At 37.3% G+C, this 23,969-nt stretch overlaps 1 long non-coding RNA gene across 1 annotated transcript in view; it reads left to right on the forward strand.

Moving 5' to 3' along the window:
- LOC103216945 (uncharacterized) overlaps positions 1–23,969 on the forward strand; it is a 535,367-nt gene that overhangs the window by 190,382 nt on the left and 321,016 nt on the right. The window contains exon 4 of the long non-coding RNA XR_005237034.2: positions 1,641–1,732. This is a non-coding gene — a long non-coding RNA (uncharacterized lncRNA). The remainder of the gene's footprint in view (positions 1–1,640; positions 1,733–23,969) is intronic.

Here is a 23,969-nt window from a genome sequence, read left to right on the forward strand (position 1 = left end):
ACATTCCTACTTCAGTTAACATTTGCCACTGTGTTCTAGGCAAAAACACAGGCTGCATTGTAGTGGCAGCTCCAGGTTACCTAATAGGCCACACATTTTAGAATGCCACTTTGCATTAAAAAACATTAATTCCCCCCACTTTATGGCTTTTAATAGTTAAGGTTTTCTAAATAAAATACATAATTACACTTCCCATTAGAAAAAATAAAAGTAAGAACATTCTTACTGTTAAAAAAATACCAATGTAAAAATAGCAAAAAGCATTTTAGCATAATACAGAACATCTTCCAAAATGCAGTCTCTGCCTTAGCCCCTTATTTCTCCTACTGTGGAGATTTAATTTGAGAATATTTTTACCTCTTGTTTTATATGTACATGGCTCTCACCATGTACCTAGTTCATAAACACTTCTAATTATTGAAAAGTACCTTCTGCAATTTGATGTCTCTTAGCCACATTTTACTGGCAGTTTCCATGGCAAACTTTCCATTAGAATGTCTTCATAATTCATCACGGTAGGATGTATAAACAATGAGCTGTTTTTCACCTTGCTGAATAAAGAAATGGGAATGTGACTCTAACAACAATTTTATCCCAGCAATTGGCAATAATTTTGAGACCACCAACAGCGTTTTCCTGCCTGACATGGCATCCTAGAGATTTCCAGTGCATGAAGGCAACAGGTGGTAGGCAATACGCCTTTCAATGCTCCCAATAAAAGTTGGACAAAGGCAAGGCAGCCTCTCATTACTCACAGCCAAGTCACAGATAGTGACACTTGAGGGCTGGAATAGTTAAGAGTCATAAAATCCTGGGAGTTTTGCCTTCCCATACAACTTGCTGCTGTGCTCATATTCATGAACAAGCTGTCCTTCCCTTGTACACAGCGTTACTTATTGCTCCCAGTGGGGAGTAATGGAAACCACATTTTATATACATTTCCAGCAGCATCATGAATATTGACATCGTCCCCCCACACACCATTAGCATTCCTGTCTAACTGGTTAATGGAAAACAACACCACAGAACAAATGCTGAGGGCACTTGTAGTTCTGTATATTACGATACACAAATATTCTCCCTTGCCACGGAAGTCATCTTCTCTAGTTAATCTCCTAAAATCCAAATAAATCTATAATTAGTGTTGGCTTTTAAACTTTATAACAAGGTGGGTATTTAATATTTAGGAATGAAGGATATGAAGGTAAAAATAAATGTTTCTTCGCCTACCACACACTCTTATATCTGGACATCTAGAGAGAAAGTAAAGAGAAATTTCCAAACTTGTGCCGTTCTGAATAGAACCTAGTCTCAGTTGTTGTCCCATAGTGAAGGGATAAATGTAATGGAAAGAGTTTAAAGATAACTTTCTATTATCAGGGAATAAGGCTGCAAAACAATTGGTGAATATTTGGGACATTCTTGCTGCATTATTCAATAATGGATCCCTCTTAGATCCAGTAATCAGTTGAGAATGATTTATTTATCTACGACTATTCTTTCTCACCTTCTTGCTACACGAAACCTACAATCCCAGAAGAGACATAAGCAAAAAAGCAAATTCCTGAGTTTCAGTAGCATTTCAGCAACTGACAGTTATGGATCATCAAGTTAATTTGGCCACCTCTTTCTTTTCACAGGTGAGGAGACAGAGGAGGAACCCAGTGACTTTTTTGCAGTCGTTCACGTTTTGGCAACTTTCTTCTTTATCAAGCTTTAGTGCAAAATCATGGTAAGATTTACTGTACTGTCCACCATGCAGTAACCAAGGTTTGTAACTGAAGTTATGAAGTCAGATAACTTCACTCTTGAGGAATGGTATTATTCAGACAGAAATTTATGTTAATTAAAAAGTGGTTAATAACACAAACAGGCAGAAAAATACAAGTAGGTCTTCCTCCATGACCTGAAGTTTTGTAAAGGAAAATTTCTGTAATTGTCAGTTCTGTACATTTTTCAGTCACAGCTAACAGCATGAGCATGTCCCTAGGAATGTTCTCCTGCTTCAGTATTATTTAGAGCCACAAAGGAATGTAGGTGAAATAAGAAAGTGAAGAAGGCGTATTTGTCGTATGTGGCTCATTCTGATCATTCTGAATTTAATGTTTGCTATGGGGCATAGAGACGTCTAGCTATGGCATATTTAAAATATTAAAAGGATTTAAGATCTGAAAAGATAGGATCAGAATCTTCTTGAGCTAATCTCTTCCGTGTCTTTCCCCCACCCTCACACACTTCGCAGCTGTTATAAGATGCAGGTAGTTACCAAGAAAGATGCTGGTGAAGGTTGGCTTACAAAATATTCTTATGACTATCTCAAGCTATGGCAGGAATGAGTGGCTCATCACTCAATTCTCACAGAATTCTGAGCTCTCTGTACTTATGAAACCACAGTTGTATGTGTCTTACTTTATATAACCCAATACCAACCATAATGGCTCAAAAAAGAGAATGGTAATAGAAAAGACAGTTATTGCATGAATTTTGACAACTAAGATTATTCTCTTTTTTAGCCATTACAAATGATTGGTTAAAGTCAATTGTCAATTATTATGAATCTATCTTAACTATAATGTACACAAATTATTTTTAATATAATTACTTATATTGATAGATATATTGAAGGAAAAAATTTTAAAATCTTCTAACTTACAGTATTTTTTATTTGAAGAAGTCATACTAACTATAAAACCCTTAGATACATTTAAACTATAAATTATAGAATTTAAATTAGCCATCACCCTTAGATACATTTAAACTATAAATTACAGAATTTAAATTAGCCATCTCACAATTCTTCTTGCTGTTTGAGGAAATAAAGGAATACAGTCAAGTGAAAATAATCTTAGGATTCTCAGGCATGGTCTTCAGTTCTAGCTAAACTGTTTATTAGCCTTGAAAACTTGAGCAAATTGTCTACCTTTCAGAATTTTTCTATCTATAAAACAATAAGACTATAATAAATAATTTTGCATGTGCATTTCAACTTTCAGATTTCGTGAAATACGTAACGGTGAATTGAAATCCATTATTGATAGAAATGCTTAGTCAGAAGCCTTGTTAGACACATGTGACATGTACAATACATACACACACAAAATTACTTCGTTTGTCTTGCGATTCTACCCATTACTGATGTCTAGAAACTGCAGACATTACAGAGATAAACACAAAGATATCTGTCAAAAATTGATGATTCACTGTAGCCTTTCTTCATATAATCGATTAAAACATATTCATAGTGTTATTATATTCTATTCTCAATAATCTACTTAATTGAAAAACTGGGAAAACATAAACATACTTTAAAGTTATATAGAAAAAGGTTAAAATAAAATATTTAAGAGAAAATAAAATATATTAAGTATCTTAGAAAAAAACAAAAATTTTGCCAAAGAGCTTCTCTGCTCTTCCCCAAAACACTAGACCCAGACAATTTCAGAGGGAAATTCTGCTCATCTTCAAAGATCAGATCACTCAATGTTGTCTAAATTTTTCTAGATCCATGAAAGAGACAGAGAATTTTCATTTCTTTTTGCCTGAGACCAGTATTGCACTGATAATATCAAATAAAGCTACAAGCCAATTTTACTTATGAATATTGATATAAAAATGGAACTAAAAATTACATTAGCAAATGGAATTCAGTAACACATGAAAGAAGACTATACCACAATGAAGAGCAATTGTATCTGGAATGCAAGGATGGTTCAGTTTTAGTAAACCCATTAATAAAACTAGCTCTTAATAGATCTAAAAGGAGAAAAAACATAAATGCCTTTCATTATCTGTGAAAGGTATTTTAAAATTGTGTTTGATAAAATTTAACAAGTATATTGCATAAAAATTATTAGCCAAATTTTATAGAAACAAACTCTTGATATGTGTGTGTATATATACATAAATATATGTGTATATATACATATATATATATAAAATCAGAAATCAGGATTTTGCTTAACAACAGAATATTAGTTTTGTAAATACTAGCTGATACATTTGATGTAAGAAAAAGAGAGGTATAAAATATTATGGTTATATGCAGATGGTATGCTTATATATTTGGAAACTCAAAGAAATTAACTAAAATTGTTAAAAATAATTTAAAATTTAATTATGTATTAGATTATAAAATTTATATTCAAAAATTAATATTTTCTCTAAAGACCCCAAATTAGAAGATATAATAAAAGAAAAATCTTATTATAATGATATTAATATTTATAAAATACCAGAAATAAAATTAATACAAATACAGAAGACCTATATGAAATAAAAACTAAGTGTGTACCAAGATATTGAGGATTTGACATTTTTACAAGAGTAGACTTTTGTATACCAGAAGGTAAGGATAAAGAAAGGCAATCATGTAAAGATATTGATTATCTCTAAATTAGACTATCAGTGAAATTAAATACAAATTTTTAAATGACATATTAATTTGTTTAGAAAAAGATATCTTTATAGGTAGAAAAATAACATTCAAGAATGGTCAAGATATTTCTGAAAAAGATGAATAAGAAGGCATGTCATTATGCATTTTTAGCCATATTAATTAAATTTTTGATGCAGGTATATATACTCTATCTACCTACCTATATATCTATCTGAGTTACACCATATAAAATTGCTAATTTTCATCTCTTATTCCTTATAAAAATGGCAATTATATATGGCTCAACATAACATGTAGGTGACATTCCAAATCAACAGATAAGAAGTGTCAGTTCACAGAAAAGACATTTAAATGCATGGAAACCAACTCAGCCTTATTTATAATTAATGCAAGGTATGTTTAAAGATATATAGTATTTTTCAAATGGACAGGAAAATTAAGTTTAAATGTACATGTGTTGACAATTATATGGTAAATAGGCCATGTTATATGCTACTGGTGATTGTTTACATTGGTACCAACCATTAGGAAAGCAATTCAGTAATATCTGTCAAAACATCTGCAGATATTTTCCTCTAAATTTTCCTTTTGAGAAAATGATTTTACAGATATATTTGAACATGCGTGCAAAAATTATATATTTATGTAACTATAGAATTTTATATGTTAGTAAAATATATATACTAATACTATATAGTATTTATTGTTGAAATGCATATAACAGAAAAAAGAGAAAACCATGCAAATGTCAACCAAAAGAGATAGAATAAGTAAATTTTGGAGTGTGCATGTTATAGAATGAAATGTTGCCATTAAACAGAATGAAGTAGACATATATATATACACACCTTTATGTAGATATTTCCAAGAAGTAGGTTGAAAAAGCAAGGAATAGAACAGCATGGATGTTATATACTTGGTTGAGTAAAAAATTTAAAAAGGACACATATATAAAAACACATATAGAAATATTTGTAAATGTGCAAACTAACTCTGAATGACTACACTGAAACCAGGAGTAGCAGTTGTTTCTGAGAGAGAGAGAGAGAGAATGAGGAAACCGGAGATTTAGAGTGAGAAGGAGACAAAATTGATGTCCCTTGCACTGTTTGAATTTTTATAATATTAGTTAAAAACACCAATACTTAAAAAACAAAACAAAGCACATATTTGCCCTATAAAATGTTGGGATAAATTTTGGTTTCATTTTGACTATTACGAAACTCAAATATATGTGTAGAGAGCTGTTTGTATTTCTATTACATAATAAGATGAGTGGACAAATAATCCTATAACAAAGATTAGCATTTCTCTGGGGGGTAGGGATGGAGTAATGGGACAAAACTTCCCTGATGAGTAATGGAAAAGTTATCTGAATTTTTTTTTGGTGAAAACCTGCTGGGCACAGCATGCCTATTTTCTTGCATCCCACAAACATTTCTGTGAATGGGGGAACACTGTCCCAGCCTCATTCCAAAACTCACATATAAAGTTTGCATTTCTTTTTGGAAAAAGCATCTGTGGAAGAAGTCTGAATGAAGAGAAAGCCTTTTTCATATTTCCTTCTCACTCTGCAATAGTAGCACCAGCAGGATTGGAAAATAATGTTCGAGTCTGAAGGCACATACGGTAACTACAGAGACCTCCTTTGATACTTCTGAAGTCATTTTAAATGGGGCCATCCATTTTGTCTGAGTTGCACAACCCATCCAGAACCTAGTACAGTCATCTATTGTTGCCCGCTGATCACCTGTTCCTCCCATGATCTTTGTGTTTGATCTTAGAGACATTAAGCAGCATGGAGAGCAAAAGCATCCTTGGGTACCCTGCCACCTGCCCTCCTCAATTGACTTGATGGAGCGAACCTTTTTATTTGCCATTTACCCACTGCCAGGGAGGGTATGCTGGGGTGAGTGGTGTATGTCTGAAGAATTCAGCAGGGGGTTCAGCCTGTAAAAAGATAACCGAGTTAAAACACAGAAAATCGCAATGCTTTAAAGCAAGGAAGTGATGTCAACCACCAGGTGATCCCCTTAAAGAATGGAGTTCCACTAAGTGGTTGAAACAATTGCTTCATGGGATATCTTCGCTCTTTCCTTGAAGGGTCAACTTGGTCTGGGAGCTCATCTCAATGAACTCAGCGGGTAATGCCAACAGCTCTGTAGCTAATACAGACGTTTTCTGTTTCTTTTTTTTTTCATTTGGACTGCAACATTGAAGTAACTGCCTTATGAAAGGCAGTCTATGCCTAGACATTATTATCTGCCCATGCAGCTGAGGTCAACAGCAAAGGAATAGTAGGCCCTGGAGTCATAGATGACTGGGGTTGGGCACATTGCCCAACAGTGGAAAACTTGGCCATGCTCAGGGAAAATGGGGAGTGGCCTGTAAAGGATAGCAACATCAGTAGCATCTGGAGAGAATGGGACAATGCAAACATCTCTAGCTCTCACGTGGAGCTTAGTGCAGTACTGGGAAAGTCAGATGCCAGCTCTTAGAGTCGTGACTTGGGGGTCATAATCTAACATTCCTTGACTCTATGTTATCCAATAGATTCAAGAGGGAACAGGCCCCCCAAAACTGGCCATAAACAAAATCTCTGCAGCACTGTGACATGTTCATGATGGTCATGATGGTCATGATGCCCATGCTGGAAGGCTGTGGGTTTACCAGAATGAGGGCAAGGAACACCTGGCCCAGCCAGGGCAGAAAACCGCTTAAAGGCATTCTTAAGCCACAAACAATAGCATGAGCGATCTGTGCCTTAAGGACATGCTCCTGCTGCAGTTAACTAGCCCAACCTATCCCTTTATTTCGGCCCATCCCTTGGTTTCACATAAGGGATACTTTTAGTTAATCTAATATCTATAGAAACAATGCTAATGACTGGCTTGCTGTTAATAAATACGTGGGTAAATCTCTGTTCAGGGCTCTCAGCTCTGAAGGCTGTGAGACCCCCGATTTCCCACTTTACATCTCTATATTTCTGTGTGTGTGTCTTTAATTCCTATAGCACCGCTGGGTTAGGGTCTTGCTGACTGAGCTGGTCTTGGCAGAAACTAGAGAACCTATGTAGAAAATGGCACCCTGTCTTAGTTTCTGAATCAAATGGAATAAACACAAATTTACTTGAATAAAATATTTCCACTTTTAAAACAAAATTGAATTCGTCCCAATGAAATCTAATTGTTCTTTCTGTAATAATACTGATGTGTTTATTACATCTAAGAAGATAACATTTGTTGCATATTATGTTGTGAAACGTATCTCAAATCTAAACAGTTTTTTAATTAAAAGAAATGTGTATTTCTGCTACATCAATTGAACAAACTAACCAATAAGGTCAGACCATCCATTTTGCAGCATAATCCAAGTCACACAGAGATGGTGTCCAGGTTTTGTATCTGGACTCTGGATGGCTCTTAGAGAGACAGGAAATGAACACTGCAAGTCTGGACAAGAGATCAATGATGTTGAAATGCTATGCAAATATTCTAAGGAAAGAGGTAATGAGGGAGAATTTTCTTTGACCCCTGGACAGATATGTTATAAATCTGTTAGATATAGATATTTGTCTATTCTTCCATGTGACTGTCATCTTAGGTGATACCTTATCAAAGTTTCATTACGATGCATCCAACCTTAGCATCTCAATTTAGGGAAATAATATAACATTTTTTGCACGTTAAATTCAAATAGGCTGCTCAGAAATTTCTTTATGGATTTTTTACTAAGAAATCCACCAGTGATTTTCAGATGCCACAACTTCTGTGCTAGCACATCTTGTATGAAGAAATGGCTGGCTTGATTTATCAAGCTATAGATATAAATGTATATATATTATAAATAGGTATAAATATAAATATATAGACAGATGTAAGAACATACATATACATACTTTAGAAGTAATCACTGAAAAGAGAAGCCCCTGGCTCAAAACACTGACTAATTTTCTGTCCCAGAGTCCTTTCAAAGATGGCCCATAATCTTCACTGACCTATTACAGCTCTTCCCATTCTACTATGGCTCAAGAATAAACAAACAATTCCCTTTTATGATTCCGCTGAGCAGAACTGGGTATGATGGCATTTCTGATAAGACCTTTACCAAGAAAGAAAAGAGGAAACCAGCTCAGTGAAAATGTAAAAGCATCTTCTTTCCGGTGGACAGTCTTCTATCTTCTAGCGCTGATCTGCTGCTCTACATCACAAGGTTCTTTCCTGGACATTGCCTTTCCTGATTATTCATAGGTAGATGGCTCTTAACTCCTCCCACAAGGGAGCAGCATGTAAACATCATGTTTCTGCTTTCAGCTACCTGGTAGTTATCTTCAGCCCAGATATTGCCTCTGAGTTTCAGTTCACTTAATATCTTCACTTAGAGGCCTATTAACCTTAAAAATTTATATTCCTTTCTCCTCACACTCTGCAATCTTCCCATTAGTAAGTGAGATCACTGAAACCTAGAACCTCATTTCTTCCATTCCTTTACTACCCACCTTCTACCTCTCACCCCAGCAACAGGTCTGAGCATGCACACCCCGCATTTGTCATCAAGTCCTAGGGATTCTACTTCAAAAACGGAATTTGAAAAGTTGTCCCTTATCAGGTTCTCTGATCCACTATCTGTCACTTGAATTACTGAGTCAGTTTCCTAACTGGTATTCACCCTCTCACTCTTGTGCTTCTATGGCCATACTCCAGCTGAGAAGTAAGAATAATCTTCCTAAATTAAAAAGTGGGTCATGATATTTATATTTCCTCTCTAACCTTTTACTTTAAAATAGTTTTAGGCTTACTGAAGAGTTGCAAAAATGGCACAGAGAGTTTCTTTAAATCAATCACTCAGTTTTCTCTAATGTTAACACCTTAGATAATTATGGTACAATTACCAAAACTAAGAAATTAGTGCTGATGATATACTATTAACTAAACCAAGGACATTTTTGAAGTTATTCAATTTTTCTACTAAAGTCATTTTTCTGTTTCAGAATCCCACCCTTACAGCACTTTTTAGCTTAAAAGCTTGCAAGGATTTCCTACTGTTCTTAGAATAAAACCCAAATTTCTAATCATGTTCTATAAAACACCGCATGCTCTCGGCTCAGCCTATCTTTACAACTTCATTCTTCCAACTTCTGCCCTTTGCTGCGCTCAACACCACTGGTCATCTTTCAGTTTCTTGAACACCCTGAGCCCTTTCACACCTCAAGGTCTTTGCATATCCGTCTCCTCTGCATAGAATGGTCTTTTCTGCATCTTTGAGCAGCCAGCTCCTTCTCTTACTTTTAGTTGGCTTAAATATCACTTTTACCAACAGCTCTTAATATGTAGGTCCCCTATGCTATTCTCTGCTTCATCTATTTGCTTATTTCTCACAGGTCAATTATTTTACTATGCTTGGCAATTATTTTACTCATTTGTCAGCTTATTTGATTATTATTTAGCCCTCTGGAATATAAGCTCCAGGAGGGAAGATATTATATTTGTATTAGTTTTCTATGGCTGCCATAAAAAGTTGCCCAAAACATTGCAACTTTTGGCAATACAAATGCATCTCACAATTCTACACATTAAAAGTTCAGTAGGTTCAGCTGGTTTTTCTATCTGAGTCTTAAAAGCTGAACTCAAGGTATTAGCAGGTATGCTCCTTTCCGGAGGCTCTGGGAGAGAACTTGCTTCTGGGCTCCTTCGGCTTGTTGGTATTATAGAATGCAGTGCCCTGTGGTGAAGGACTATGTTCCTGCTTACTTGCTGGCTGCTGTCCAGGATGTTCTGAACTTCAAATAGGCAACCTGTATTCTCTGGTCTGTGGCCCCCTGTGTCTTCAAAGCCAGCAACAATATGTTGAATTCTTCTCCTGCTTCAAATCTCTCTTGCTTCTTCTTTCACTGAATTTCTCTGACTTTAACCATATAAGAGTTTCTGCTTTGAAGGGCTCATGTGATTAGATTGGTCCCACCTGGATGATTCAGGATACTGTTTGTCATGAACTGAATTATGTCTCCCCACTCAAAATGTGTATGCTGATGTCCTAACTTCCAAATGTGAATGTATTCAGAGGTGGGGCCTTTAAGGAAGTAATTAAGGTTAAGTGAGGCCAAAAGAGTGGGGCCCTGATCTGATAGGACTGGTGTCTTCATAAGAGGGGCAAGAGATATCACAGATCTCTCTCTATCTTTGCACGTGTGCACAGTGAGAAAGTAGTTGTCTACAAGCCAGGAAAGGAAGCCTCACCATATCCCAACCCTGATGGCACTCTGATCTTGGGCCTCTAGCCTCCAATTGTGAAAAATAAATTTCTGTTGTTTAAACCACACAGTCTGTGGTATCTTGTTATGGCAGCCTGAGCTGACTAATACGCTCTTCTAGTTTCAAGGTCCTTAAAAGTTAGTCACATCTGTGGGGTCCCATTGGCCATGTAATGTTAACATATTCACAAGGGATTAGGGGATAGACATCTTTAGGGGGCCACTATTCAGTCCACCACAGTATCTGCCTTCTTGACGACTCTATCATCCAAGCTTAACTCATGTAGGCATGAAACAATTGAGTAATAAATGATTTGATGTAACTTACTTGAACATTATCACAAGAAAGGCAACTGGTGTAATCACAGACACCACAAAACAGCTCCCAGTTTCCCTCTTTTGCTGATGTCTGACAGTTGTATCCTTCCCTAGTGTGCTCCTGAGCTCCGACTAATGGACTCTTCAATTCTGTTTGTTAGAAAAATTAGACCTATTAGAAAAGTTTCTGACTCTTGTGTTTGGAATTGTTAAAGCAGGAATTTCATCAAGAGTATCTCTATAGGTTTAGTCATCTCTTATTTCAAGTGTCTACTAGAAACAGTAACATGCATTGCTGAAAAGCTAGGGATCTGCTTTTCTGTAATGTAAATTCTCTCTGCTACCTCCTGTTTCATGGTGCTACTGAGTTTGCAGATTTAACTGGCTGAGCATTACACAGAGAAAACTGACTTCTTGGTGGACTTTTTTTTTTGGTAAGAAAAGCTCTCTATTCATTCTGTAGACTTAGATAACTCCATTTGTCCTGGTTTTAACATTTATTACCTTCGTCCCATCTTCATTGCAGCAACGGTATGTCTAATATGGAGATTAAACACAAGAAATGCACAGACTGTTGCCTGTGCCAATTCTTTGGCATGAAAGTGTACACAGGAAGCCTCTCTTTTCTTGGACTGTGACTTTCAATTTGCCTTGTTACTCAATTTTGTGTCCACATCCCTTCAGGACAGCATCCTGAATTGGCAAGAGCAAATGTTTTATAATCAGCAAACTTAAATTCCAATTATGACTTTAAAAATTAATAACCAAACATTCCTTAAAATCCTTGAGTCTTCATTCCCTCATGATAATGGACCATCCCTCATGCTGCTCTCATAATGTTTAATTCATATAATTGCTCCTCAGCAAACTCAGAAACAATCCTGAGAGCAGCGGTTTCCTACACATTTTTTAATTCCCAGAATACACACACACACACATATGCACACACTCACAACCTTACATAAATTTAGGGTCAGTAGAAGTTATCATTTTATTTTGTCATGGGGGAAGAAGTTTGGTCAATAATAGTAACCAGAAAGATTAGGTAGACAAAATGAGTACAACAGGGAGTTTGCATAAATTGCTGGGTATGGAGATTCAGAGGAAACCCAGGGAAGATCCATGTAAGATTTTTAATCAGTTTACCTCTCGCTCTAAGAAAGAAGCTCCAAAAATTTTAACTGGTATTCTGATCCATGCTTGGCATCCTTGGCATTCTGATCCATCCTTGGTGGCTTAGATAGATTTTAGAGAAAGAAATGATGTAGGCTGTGGAGAGGGGCATGAAGAGAGAGAGAGAGAGATTTACAACATTTTTGCAGTTCTTTTCTAAACCTGTCCCTTACAATTTTCCTATGGAAGCATTTTGCTTTTAGTTTTCTAGCCCATCTGGTCTCATGTTGCTAACTTTTGTGAGGCAGCATGAATCTCTGAGGTACTTCTGGACCTTCACTAAAAGAAGACTAACTGTTGAGATGCCATTGTTATCAGCCCATGTCACAAGGGTGTAGCGAGCAAACCTGGATGCAGATGCCCAAAGAAGCCTTTTAGACAATGGCGTAGGCAGACTGGGGCCTTGGGAGCCCAGAAGGGTCTCAGTGGCCACCAGTGGAAAAAGCTGTATGACCTGCAATGAAACTAGCAAGTTAAAGATGTTTGTTCTTCCTACACTACAGGTTTCTGATAGTGTAGGAAGACATTATGCAGTTTTGAAAAATAAAGCCAGCTGAGAGTGAGGCTGATGCTGAGTAATGGGAGGTGAGTGAATCTGTGTTTTCACAGAAAAGGAACAGAAACTCTGGCAGCTATAATGCACTAGCATGCACTTAGAAAAATAAGCCCATTTCTGAGTTGAAGATCAACACCACAGGAGTTGAAGCTCACTTCTGACAGATAAGTGTGTTTAGAAGAATAGTAGATTGTTGAAAATTTTGGCTGGGGAGAAAATAGAGAACATCTTTTGAATACAACAAAAAATAGAGAAGATATGTAGATTTAGCTCTTTTTCCTAGACTAAAGCAGCCTTGAAAACTGAAATTATACCTATTTGAGGTCTTACTCAGAATAGAATTTGGATGCTATTGCTGTATTTCTGTTTGTTTGTTTTAATCTGAAAAATTAACAAATGTAATTACTTTCAGAGAGTTTTTAAGTAAGATATTGATTTTGGTGCTAGGATCAGGCCACGGCTATCCCTCCCCTTTGTTGCATGTTGCTTTTATCAAGACATTAGCACTAGTGAATCATCTACATTTGTGTCTTCTCACTGGGAAGGAAGGAAGTTCCTCGCAAAATGTAACCATTAGGCCCCTGCGCAGGTTAATGGGTAATTTGTCTTGATTCTAAAAAGAAGTTCTAGATAAAAAGGTTTAAGAAAAATAAACATTTAGAAGTCATTACCCTTCAGAATTACTTCAGCCATCCCTCTTGCCTGCCATATACATGAGCTCAGGTGCATCATTTGATGTATGCACATTTGAATTTGGGGCAACCAGGGCCTTGGATTTGAGTCTGTCCTAGGAGAAAGATAGATATAACAATAAAAGCCCAAATTTCAAGTTCCATTATTCCTTTACATGTTCATCTCTTCTTTATACCTTTAATGATCTTGGACAGGCATTTGAAACACCCAAAACTGGGACCAATCATGTACGGTAGCTGCTCATTGACTTCAGAATTAGTGGTATTCTCCCCTTACATTTTCTCTCAGGACTATCTGAGATTTTGGCAGGTACCTAGTTGAATTTACCTTTATTTATTGATCTAAGTCATAGAATGTATCTTTTTAAAAAAATTTAAAAACATTTAATTAACACAAAAGATTTTATATATTTAAGGTGTACAACATGATGATGGATATATGTATATTACTGATTACATCAATCACTACCCTGTGAAACAGGTTTACTCTGCACTGGTTACCACTTCAGCCCACTGCATCTGGGCTGCAATTTCCACTGCTTGCATGAGTCTGGTGAGAGAGAACGCTCACACAATAAGTTAAGCTAAGCAAATTTATTACTCACAGGTAGACAGCAAGGGACAGTAGAAAGATTCAAGATTAAGGGTGAGTCAACACCACAAGGCTCAGAAGAGTTGCCCAGAGTTGATGGAATCTTGTTTATCCATACCCCACTTGAACTACAGCTGAGAAATCTGGGAAAGAGGCCTGCCCTAGGTTTTGTACCTGTGGGCAACTCATCCTACTAGGCGAAAGCACTGAAGGATATTCTGTTTCTAGTGGGGACTGACACAAAGCCTAGGCTGTTCCAGCCAGTTCTTCCCTATCTCAGGATGTGTTATTTCCAGCACATTCTACAGTTATTCTTGAGAACTACAAGTGAGAAAGAGGAGAGAACTGGCTCAGTCCAAGACCACTGAGAGAACTGTCCTGCACACTTGTACTGTATGTTAGGTCCCCAGACCTTGTTCATCTTATAACTGAAAGTTTGTACTCTTTGGTCAACATCTTTGCATTTCTTCTATCCCCATCCCCAGAAACTGCCATTATCCCTTCTGTTTCTATGAGTTCTGCCTTTTTAGATTCTACATATAAATGTGATTACCTAGTATGTGTCTTTCTGTGTCTGTCTTGTTTCACTTAGCATAATGTCCTTCAGGTTCATCTATGTTGTCACAAATAGCAAATTTTTTTTTTTCTTAAAGCTGAATAGTGCCCCTTTGTACATATGTACCAATATCCCATTGTATACATATATCACAGTCTTTATTCATCCATCCCTTGATGAATACTTAGGTTGTTTCCATATCTTGGCTATTGTGAATAATGTCGCAATGAAGATGTGGGTGCTGATATTTCTTTAAGATATTGATTTCATTTCCTTTGGATGTATTTCTGGAAGTAGGATTGTGTATTGTATGATAGTTTTGTTTTTCATTTATATTGAAATTTTCATGTCATTTTTCATAATTTCTGTACCAATCTACATTTCCACCTATAGTGTGTAATGAGAAAAACTTTATTTCTTCCTCGTTTATGAAACGTATTTGCTGGATACAAAATTCTTGACTGACAGTTATTCTGTTCAAGGGGAATAAATATAGGACTCTAATCCATTCTGGCTGTAAAGTTTCTGCTGGGAAGAAACCCCAATAGTTAGAAAATTCTGGTGCTCCTGAAGGGTCTTGGAAAAGGGGAATTCTTCCAATTGTCACCTAAATTACACACCTAGAATTCTTCTTCCAAGTTGTGTTACCGCTGAAGACACAGCTGGGGCTTCTTTCAATGGGAGCTTGACATAGGTGCACCTGTAAACAGCTTTTCTGGAAGAGTTTAGGCTGACCACATTCGCACAGAAAGAATATTCTCCATGTGTAGGCTTGCATGAAGAGTATATTCACAATCCCTCCCTACATGGAACATCAGCATTTCTGGAAATAAAAATAAGTACCTATTTGACTTCAACAGATAGAACACTGGGTCAGATTTGTGACTGAGAGGTGAACTGCTTTTCTGTTGGCCTGGGGTTGAGGTGGCTGCCTCCCTTACCCTAGAAAAGATTTCAGTGCATTTTACTGAGGACACCCCCACCCACCTCTATCAAGGATGGGATCTCTTCACACCAATGTGCATTGCATTTACCAACCTATTTTAACAATAGCTGGTTTTTACCCATTGACATCTCCCCTACTGTCCTGAAGCCTAAACTGCTCAATCCAATAAGTAGAACACTGGGGAAAAACAAATACACAAAAAATGTACACACTACTGGAAAAGGAGATAATCTTAAAGAGACTTCTGCCAATCCACCCTACAGGAGACAGTGAACCTACACACACTGAGCACATTGTTACTATAACCAACATCTGAGAAAGCCACCATAAAAATACTCTATTCAAACAAGGAACTTATACAGAAAATTTACCCCTGAAAACACCCAAAGTTGAATTATGCTACAATAAACTATAAATACTATAGGTAGATGTTTAAGGGGGAAAAAGAAATAAATTTTTAAAAATATCAAAATTGAATAAAAATCAAATTCAAAAATTATTATAAGAATTAGTCTACCTAAATGAGAAAAATACCAAAAAAAAAAAAAAAAAATTCTGGCAATGTGGCAAAGGTGGACTATATAACACTTCCAAAAGATCACACTAGCTCTCTCCAGCAGTGGATCCAAACCAAGATGAAATCTTTGAAATGCCAGAAAAAACATTCAAAAGATTGATCATTAAGCTACTCAGGGAGATAAAAAACAAAGGTGAAAAATTATATACATAGATTTTTAAAAATCAGTATACAAATGAAAAAATTATAAAGAAATAGGTATTTTGAAGAAAAAGTAACCGTAATTTATGCAGATGAACAACACATTTAGGAAATTACAAAATGCAATAGAAAGTTTTACCAATAGATGAGACCAAGTAGAAGAAAAAATTTTAGAGCTCAAAGACAAGGCTTGCAAATCATCTCTATTAGACAAAAATACAGAAAAAAAAGAATTAAAAGAAATGTACGAAGTTCCCCAAAACATGGGATTATATAAAATGGCCAAATCTAAGAATAATTGGTGTTCCTGAGGGAGGAAAATAAAGCAAAAAGTTTGAAAATTTATTTGGGAGAAAAATGGAGGAAAATCTCCCTGGCCTTGCTAGATATTTAGAGATCCGAATGCAAGAAGCACAAAGAACTCCTTGGAGATACATTGCAAAAAGGACATCACTAAGGCAGATGGATAGTGATCAGGCTACCTAAAGACAATGTGAAGAAAAACAGTTCTAAGAGCACTGAGAAAAGAGCATCAGGTAACTTATAAAGTAAAGTCTATCAGACTAATAGCAGACTTCTCAGCAGAAACCTTATAGCCAGAATGGATTAGAGTCCTATATTTATTCTCCTTGAACAGAATACCTGTCAGTCAATAATTTCATATCCAGCAAATATAAGTTTCATAAATGAGGAAGAAATAAAGTTTTTCTCAGACAAGGAAAAGCTTTGGGGCTTGTCACTACCAGCCTTGCCCTATAAACATTGCTAAAAGGAATTCTAAAGCTTGGGAAAAAAGGTTGATACGCAACAGAATAGGATCTCTTGACAGCATAAAACTCATAGGACCTACAATACAATAAAATAACAAAGAAAACAAAATATCATGCTAACAATCAACCTGATGGCTAGAACAGTACCTCACATCTTAATATTGACTGTAAATGCTCTACTTAAAAGATACAGATTGGCAGAATGGCTAAAAAAATCGCATACCAAATATTTGCTATCTTCAAGAAACTCACGCAGCATGTGCATGTATGGATTCTTCTTTTTTTCTTTTTTCCTGACTTTATTTTTATATTTATTTATTTATTTATTTATTTACTTACTTATGTATTTATTTTTAACTTTAAGTTCTGGGATACATGTGCTGAACGTGCAAGTTTGTTGTATAGGCACACATGTGCCATGGTGGTTTACTGCACCTATCAACCCATGATCTAGGTTTTAAGCACCATATGAATTAGGTATTTGTCCTAATGTTCTCCCTCCCCTTTCCTCCCAATCCCTGACAGGCCCTATTGTGTGATGTTTCCCTCTCTGTGTCCATGTGTTCTCATTGTTCAACTCCCACTTATGAGTGAGAACATATAGTGTTTGGTTTTCTATTCCTGTGTTAGTTTGCTGAGAATGATGGTTTATGTCCCAGCAAAGGACATGAACTCATTCTTTTTTATGGCTGCATAGTATCCCATGGTGTGTATCTGCCACATTTTCTTTTTCCAGTCTATCACTGATGAACATTTGAGTTGGTTCCAAGTCTTTGCTATTGTAAATAGGGCCGCAGTAAACATATGTGTACATGTGTCTTCATAGTAGAATGATTTATAATCCTTTGGGTATATACCCAGTAACGGGATTGCTGGATCAAATGGTATTTCTGGTTCTAGATCCTTGAGGAATTGCCACACTGTCTTCTACAATGGTTGAACTAATTTACACTCTCACCAACAGCGTAAAAGTGTTCCTATTTCTCCACAACCTCACCAGCATCTGTTGTTTCTAGACTTTTTAATGATCGCCATTCTAACTGGCATGAGATGGCATCTCATTGTGGCTTTGATTTGCATTTCCCTAATGACCTAATGATGATGAGCTGTTTCTCATGTTTGTTGGCTGCATGTCTTCTTTTGAGAAATGTCTGTTCATATCCTTTGCCCACTTTTTGATGGGGTTGTTTGTTCTTCTCTGGTAAATATGTTTAAGTTCCTTGCAGATTCTGGATATTAGACCTTTGTCAGATGAATAGATTGCAAAAATTTTCTCCCATTCTATAGGTTGCCTGTTCACTCTCATGATGTTTTCTTTTGCTGAGCAGAAGCTCTTTAGTTTAATTAGAGCCCATTTGTCAATTTTGACTTTTGTTGCAATTGCTTTTGGTGTTTTAGTTATGAAGTCTTTGCCCCTGCCTATGTCCTGAATGGTATTGCTTAGTTTTCTTCCAGGCTTTTCATGGTTTTAGGTTTTACATTTAAGTATTTAATTCATCTTGACTTAATTTTTGTATAAGATGTAAGGAAGGGGTCCAGTTTCAGTTTTCTGCATATGGCTAGCCAGTTTTCCAAGCACCATTTATTAAATAGGGAATCCTTTCCCCATTGCTTGTTTTTGTCAGGATTGTCGAAGATCAGATGGTTGTAGATGTGTGGTGTTATTTCTGAGGCCTCTGTTCTGTTCCATTGTTCTACATATCTGTTCCATTGGTCTGTATATGTGTTTTGGTACCAGTACCAAGCTTTTTTGGTTACTGTAGCTTTGTAGTATAGTTTGAAGTCAGGTAGCATGATGCCTCCAAGTTTGTTCTTTTTGTTTAGGCTTGTCTTGGCTATATGGGCTCTTTTTTGTTCCATATGAAATTTAAAGTAGTTTTTTCTAGTTCTGTGAAGAAAGTCAATAGTAGCTTGATGGGAATAGCATTGAATCTATAAATTACTTTGGGCAGTATGGCCACTTTCACGATACTGATTAATTTTTTCCCCATTTGTTTGTGTCCTCTTTTATTTCCTTGAGCAGTGGTTTGTAGTTCTCCTTGAAGAGGTCCTTCACATCCCTTGTAAGTTGTATTTTCCTAGGTATTTTATTTTCTTTGCAGCAATTGTGAATGGGACTTCACTCATGATTTGGCTCTCTCCTATTATTGGTGTATAGGAATGCTTGTGATTTTTGCACATTGATTTTTGTATCCTGGGACTTAGCTGAAGTTATTTATCAGCTAAGGACTTTTTGGCCCGAGACGATGGAGTTTTCTAAATATACAATCATGTCATCTGCAAACAGAGACAATTTGACTTCCTCTCTTCCTACTCGAATACGCTTTATTTCTTTCTCTTGTCTGATTGCTCTGGCCAGAACTTTCAATACTAAGTTGAATAGAAGTGGTGAGAAAGGGTGTTCTTGTCTTGTGCTGGTTTTCAAAGGGAATGCTTCCAGCTTTTGCTCATTCAGTGTGATATTGACTATGGGTTTGTCATAAACACCTCTTATTATTTTGAGATATGTTCCATCAATACCTAGTTTATTGAGAGTCTTTAGCATGAAGGAGTGTTGAATTTTAGCAAAGGCTTTCTCTGTATATATTGTGATAATCATGTGGTTTTTGTCATTGGTTCTGTTTATGTGATGGATTATATTTATTGATTTGCATGTGTTGAACCAGTCTTGCATCCCAGGGATGAAACTGACTTGATTGTGGTGGATAAGCTTTTTGATGTGCTGCCGGATTCGGTTTGCCAGTATTTTATTGAGGATTTATTATTATTACTTTTTTTGTGCTTGTGTCTCTGCCAGGTTTTGGAATGAGGATAATGTTGGCCTCACAAAATGAGTTAGGGAGGAGTCCTTCTTTTTCTATTGTTTAGAATAGTTTCAGAAGGAATGGCACTAGCTCCTCTTTGTACCTCTGGTAGAATTCAGCTGTGAATCTGTCTGGTCCTGGGCTTTTTTTTGGTAGGATATTAATTACTGCCTCAATATCAGAACTTGTTATTGGTTTATTCAGGGATTCGACTTCTTCCTGGTTTAGTCTTGGGAGGGTGAATGGGTCCAGTAATTTATCCATTTCTTCTAGATTTTCTAGTTTATTTGCATAGAGGTGTTTATAGTATTCTGTGATGGTAGTTTGTATTTCTGTGGGATCAGTGGTGATATCCCCTTTATCATTTTGTGTTGTGTCTATTTGATTCTTCTCTCTTTTCTTCTTTATTAGTCTGGCTGGCAGTCTATCTATCTGTTAATCTTTTCCAAAAACCAGCTCCTGTATTCATTGATTTTTGAAGGGTTTTATGTGTCTCTATCTCCTTCAGTTCTGCTCTGATCTTAGTTATTTCTTGTCTTCTGCTAGCTTCTGAATTTGTTTGCTCTTGCTTCTCTAGTTCTTTTAATTGTGATGTTAGGATATTGATTTTAGATCTTTCCCACTTTCTGATATGGGCATTTGGTGCTGTAAATTTCCCTCTAAATATGCTTTAGCTGTGTCCCAGAGATTCTAGCACAGTGTCACTTTGTTCTCATTGGTTTCAAGTAACTTACTTATTTTTGCCTTAATTTTATTATTTACTCGGTAGTCATTTAGGAGCAGGTCGTTCAATTTCCATCTAGTTGTGTGTTTTTGAGTTTCTTAATTCTAAGTTCTAATTTGATTGCACTGTTTTCTGAGGGGTTGTTTAATATGATTTCTATTTTTTTTTTGCATTTGCTGAAGAGTGTTTTACTTGCAATTATGTGTTCAATTTTAGAGGAAGTGCTATGTGGTGCTGAAAAAAATGTATATTCTGTTGATTTGGGGTGGAGAGTTCTGTAGATGTCTTTTAGGTCCACTTGGTCCAGAGCTGAGTTCAAGTCCTGAATATTCTTGTTAATTTTCTGTCTCATGATCTGCCTGATATTGACAGTGTTAAAGTCTCCCACTATTATTGTGTGGGAGTCTAAGTCTCTTTGTAGGTCTCTAAGGACTTGCTTTATGAATCTGGGTGCTCCTGTATTGGGTGCATATATATTTAGGGTAGTTAGGTCTTCTTGTTGCTTTGATCCCTTTACCATTATGTAATGCCCTTCTTTGTCTTTTTTGATCTTTGTTGGTTTAAAGTCTGTTTTATCAGAGACTAGGCTTGCAACCGCTGTTTTTCTTTTGCTTTTCGTTTGCTTGGTAAATATTGCTCCATCCCTTTATTTTGAGCTTATGTGTGTGTTTTTGCACCTGAGATGGGTCTTGTGCTGAATACAGCACATCGATGGGTCTTGAGTCTTTATCCAATTTGCCAGTCTGCTTCTTTTAATTGTGGCATTTAACCCATTTACATTTAAGGTTAATATTGTTATGTGTAAATTTGATCCTGTCATCATGATGTTAGCTAGTTATTTTACACATTAGTTGATGCAGCTTCTTCATAGTTGATGCAGTGTCGTTGGTCTTTATATTTTGGTATTTTTGCAGTGGGTGGTACTGGTTTTTCCCTTCCGTGTTTAGTGCTTCCTTGAAGAGCTCCTGTGAGGCAGGCCTGGTGGTGACAAAATCCTTCAGCTTTTGCTTGTCTGTAAAGGACTTTATTTCTCCTTTACTTATGAAACGTAGTTTGGCTGGATATGAAATTCTGGGTTGAAAATTCTTTTTTTTTAAGAATGTTGAATATTGGTCCCCACTCTCTTCTGGCTGGCAGGGTTCCTGCAGAGAGATCTGCTGTTAGTCTGACGGATTTCCCTTTGTAGGTAACATAACTTTCCTCTCTGGCTGCCCTTAACATGTTCTCTTTCATGTAAACCTTGGAAAATCTGATGATTATGTATCTTGAGGTTACTCTTCTCGAGGAGTATCTTAGTTGTGTTCTCTGTATTTCCTGAGTTTGAATGTTGGCCTGTCTTGTTAAATTGGGGAATTTCTCCTTGATAATATCCTGAAGTGTGTTTTCCAACTTGATTTCATTCTCCCCTTCACTTTCATGGACCCCAATCAATGATAGGTTTGGTCTTTTCACATAGTCTCATATTTCTTGGAGGTTTTGTTCATTACTTTTCATTCTTTTTTTCTCTAATCTTGTCTTCACACATTATTTCAGTAAGTTGATCTTCAATCTCTGATATCCTTTCTTCTACTTGATCAATTAGGCTATCGATACTTGTGTATGCTTCACGAAATTCTCGTGCTTTGTTTTACAGCTCCATCAGGTCATTTATGTTCTTCTCTAAATTTATTTTTCTAGTTAACAGTTCCTATAGCCTTTTGTCAAGGTTCTTAGCTTACTTTCATTGGGTTAGAATATGCTTCTTTAGCTCAGAGGAGTTTGTTATTACCCACCTTCTGAAGCCAGTTCTGTCAACTCATCAAACTAATTTTCCATCCAACTTTGTGTCCCTGCTGGAGAGGAGTTGTGATCATTTGGAGAAGTGACTTTCTGGTTTTTGGAATTTTCAGCATTTTTGTGCTGGCTTTTCCTCATCTTCCTGGATTTATCTACCTTTGATCTTTGAGGTTGATGACCTTTGGATGGGGTTTTTCTGTGGGAGTCCTTTTTTATTGATGCTGATGTTAATTGCTTTCTATTTCTTAGTTTTTCTTCTCACAGTCAGCCTCCTCTTCTGCAGGTCTTCTGAAGTTTGCTGGAGGCCCACTCCACACCCTATTTACCTGGGTATCATCAGTGGAGGCTGCAGAACAGCAGAGATGCTACCTGCTCCCTTCTCTGGAAGCTTCATCCCAGAGGGGCACTTGCCTGATGCCAGCAGGAGCTCTCCTGTATGAGGTGTCTGTCAACTCCTGTTGGGAAGTCTCCCAGTCAGGAGGTTTGCAGGGGTGGGGGGTCAGGGACCTACTTGAGGAGGCAGTCTGTCCCTTAGCAGAGTTCAAATGCTGTCAGGATCTGCTGCTATCTTCAGAGCAGGAAGGCAGGAAAGTTTCAGTTCACTGAAGCTGCACCCACAGTTGCCCCTTCCACCACGTGCTCTGTCCCAGGGAGATGGGAATTTTATCTGTGAGCCCCTGACTGGGGCTACTGCTTTCCTTCAGAGATGCCCTGCCCATTGAAGAGGAATCGAAAGAGGCAGTCTGACCATAGCCACCTTGCCACTTTGTGTTGAGTTCCACCCAGTCTGAACTTCCAGGCCTCCTTAGCACTGTCAGGGGAAAATCGCATACTCAAGCCTCAGTAATGGTGGATGCCCGTCCCCCCACCACGCTCGATTGTCCCAGGTCAACTTCAGACTGCTGTGCTGGCAGTGAGAATTTCAAGCCAGTGGTCCTTAGCTTGTTGGGCTCTGTGGGAGTGAGACCTGCTGAGTGAGACCACTTGGCTCCCTGGGTGCAGCCTCCCTTTCCAGGGGAGTGAATGGTTCTGTTTTGCTGGAGTTCCAGGTACCACTGGCGTACGGAAACAAGCAAACTCCTGCAGCTATCTTGGTGTCTGCCTGAACAGTCGCTTGATTTTGGGCTTGAAACCCAGGGCCCTGGTGGTGGAGACACACTAGGGAATCTCCTGGTCTGCGGATTGCAAAAACAGTGGGAAAATCATAGTATCTGGACCGGATAGCACAGTCCTTCACAGCTTCCCTTAGCTGGGAAAGGGAGGCCCCCTACACCTTGCACTTCTTGGGTGAGGCAATGTCCCACCCTGCTTCTGCTCACCCTCCGTGGGCTGCACCCACTGCCTAACCAGTCCCAATGAGATGAATGGGGTACTTCAGCTGGAAATGCTGACATCACCTGCCTGCTGCATTGGTCTTGCTGGGAGCTGTACACTAGAGCTGTTCCTATTTGGACATCTTGCCAGATCCTCACATGTATGGGTTCTTATAGACTCAAGGTAAAGGAATGGAAAAAATATTTCATGCAAATGGAAGTCAAAGTGAGCAGGAGTAGCTCTTATATCAGACAAAACAAACTTCAAAGCAATAACAGTTAAAAAACAGTATGACTGGGCGTGGTGACTCATGCCTGTAATCCCAGCACTTTGGGAGGCCAAGGAGGGCAGATCACTAGCATAAGAGATCAAGACCATTCTGGC

Source organism: Chlorocebus sabaeus, chromosome 10, assembly GCF_047675955.1.
Source record: "Chlorocebus sabaeus isolate Y175 chromosome 10, mChlSab1.0.hap1, whole genome shotgun sequence".
Lineage (NCBI taxonomy): Eukaryota > Metazoa > Chordata > Mammalia > Primates > Cercopithecidae > Chlorocebus > Chlorocebus sabaeus.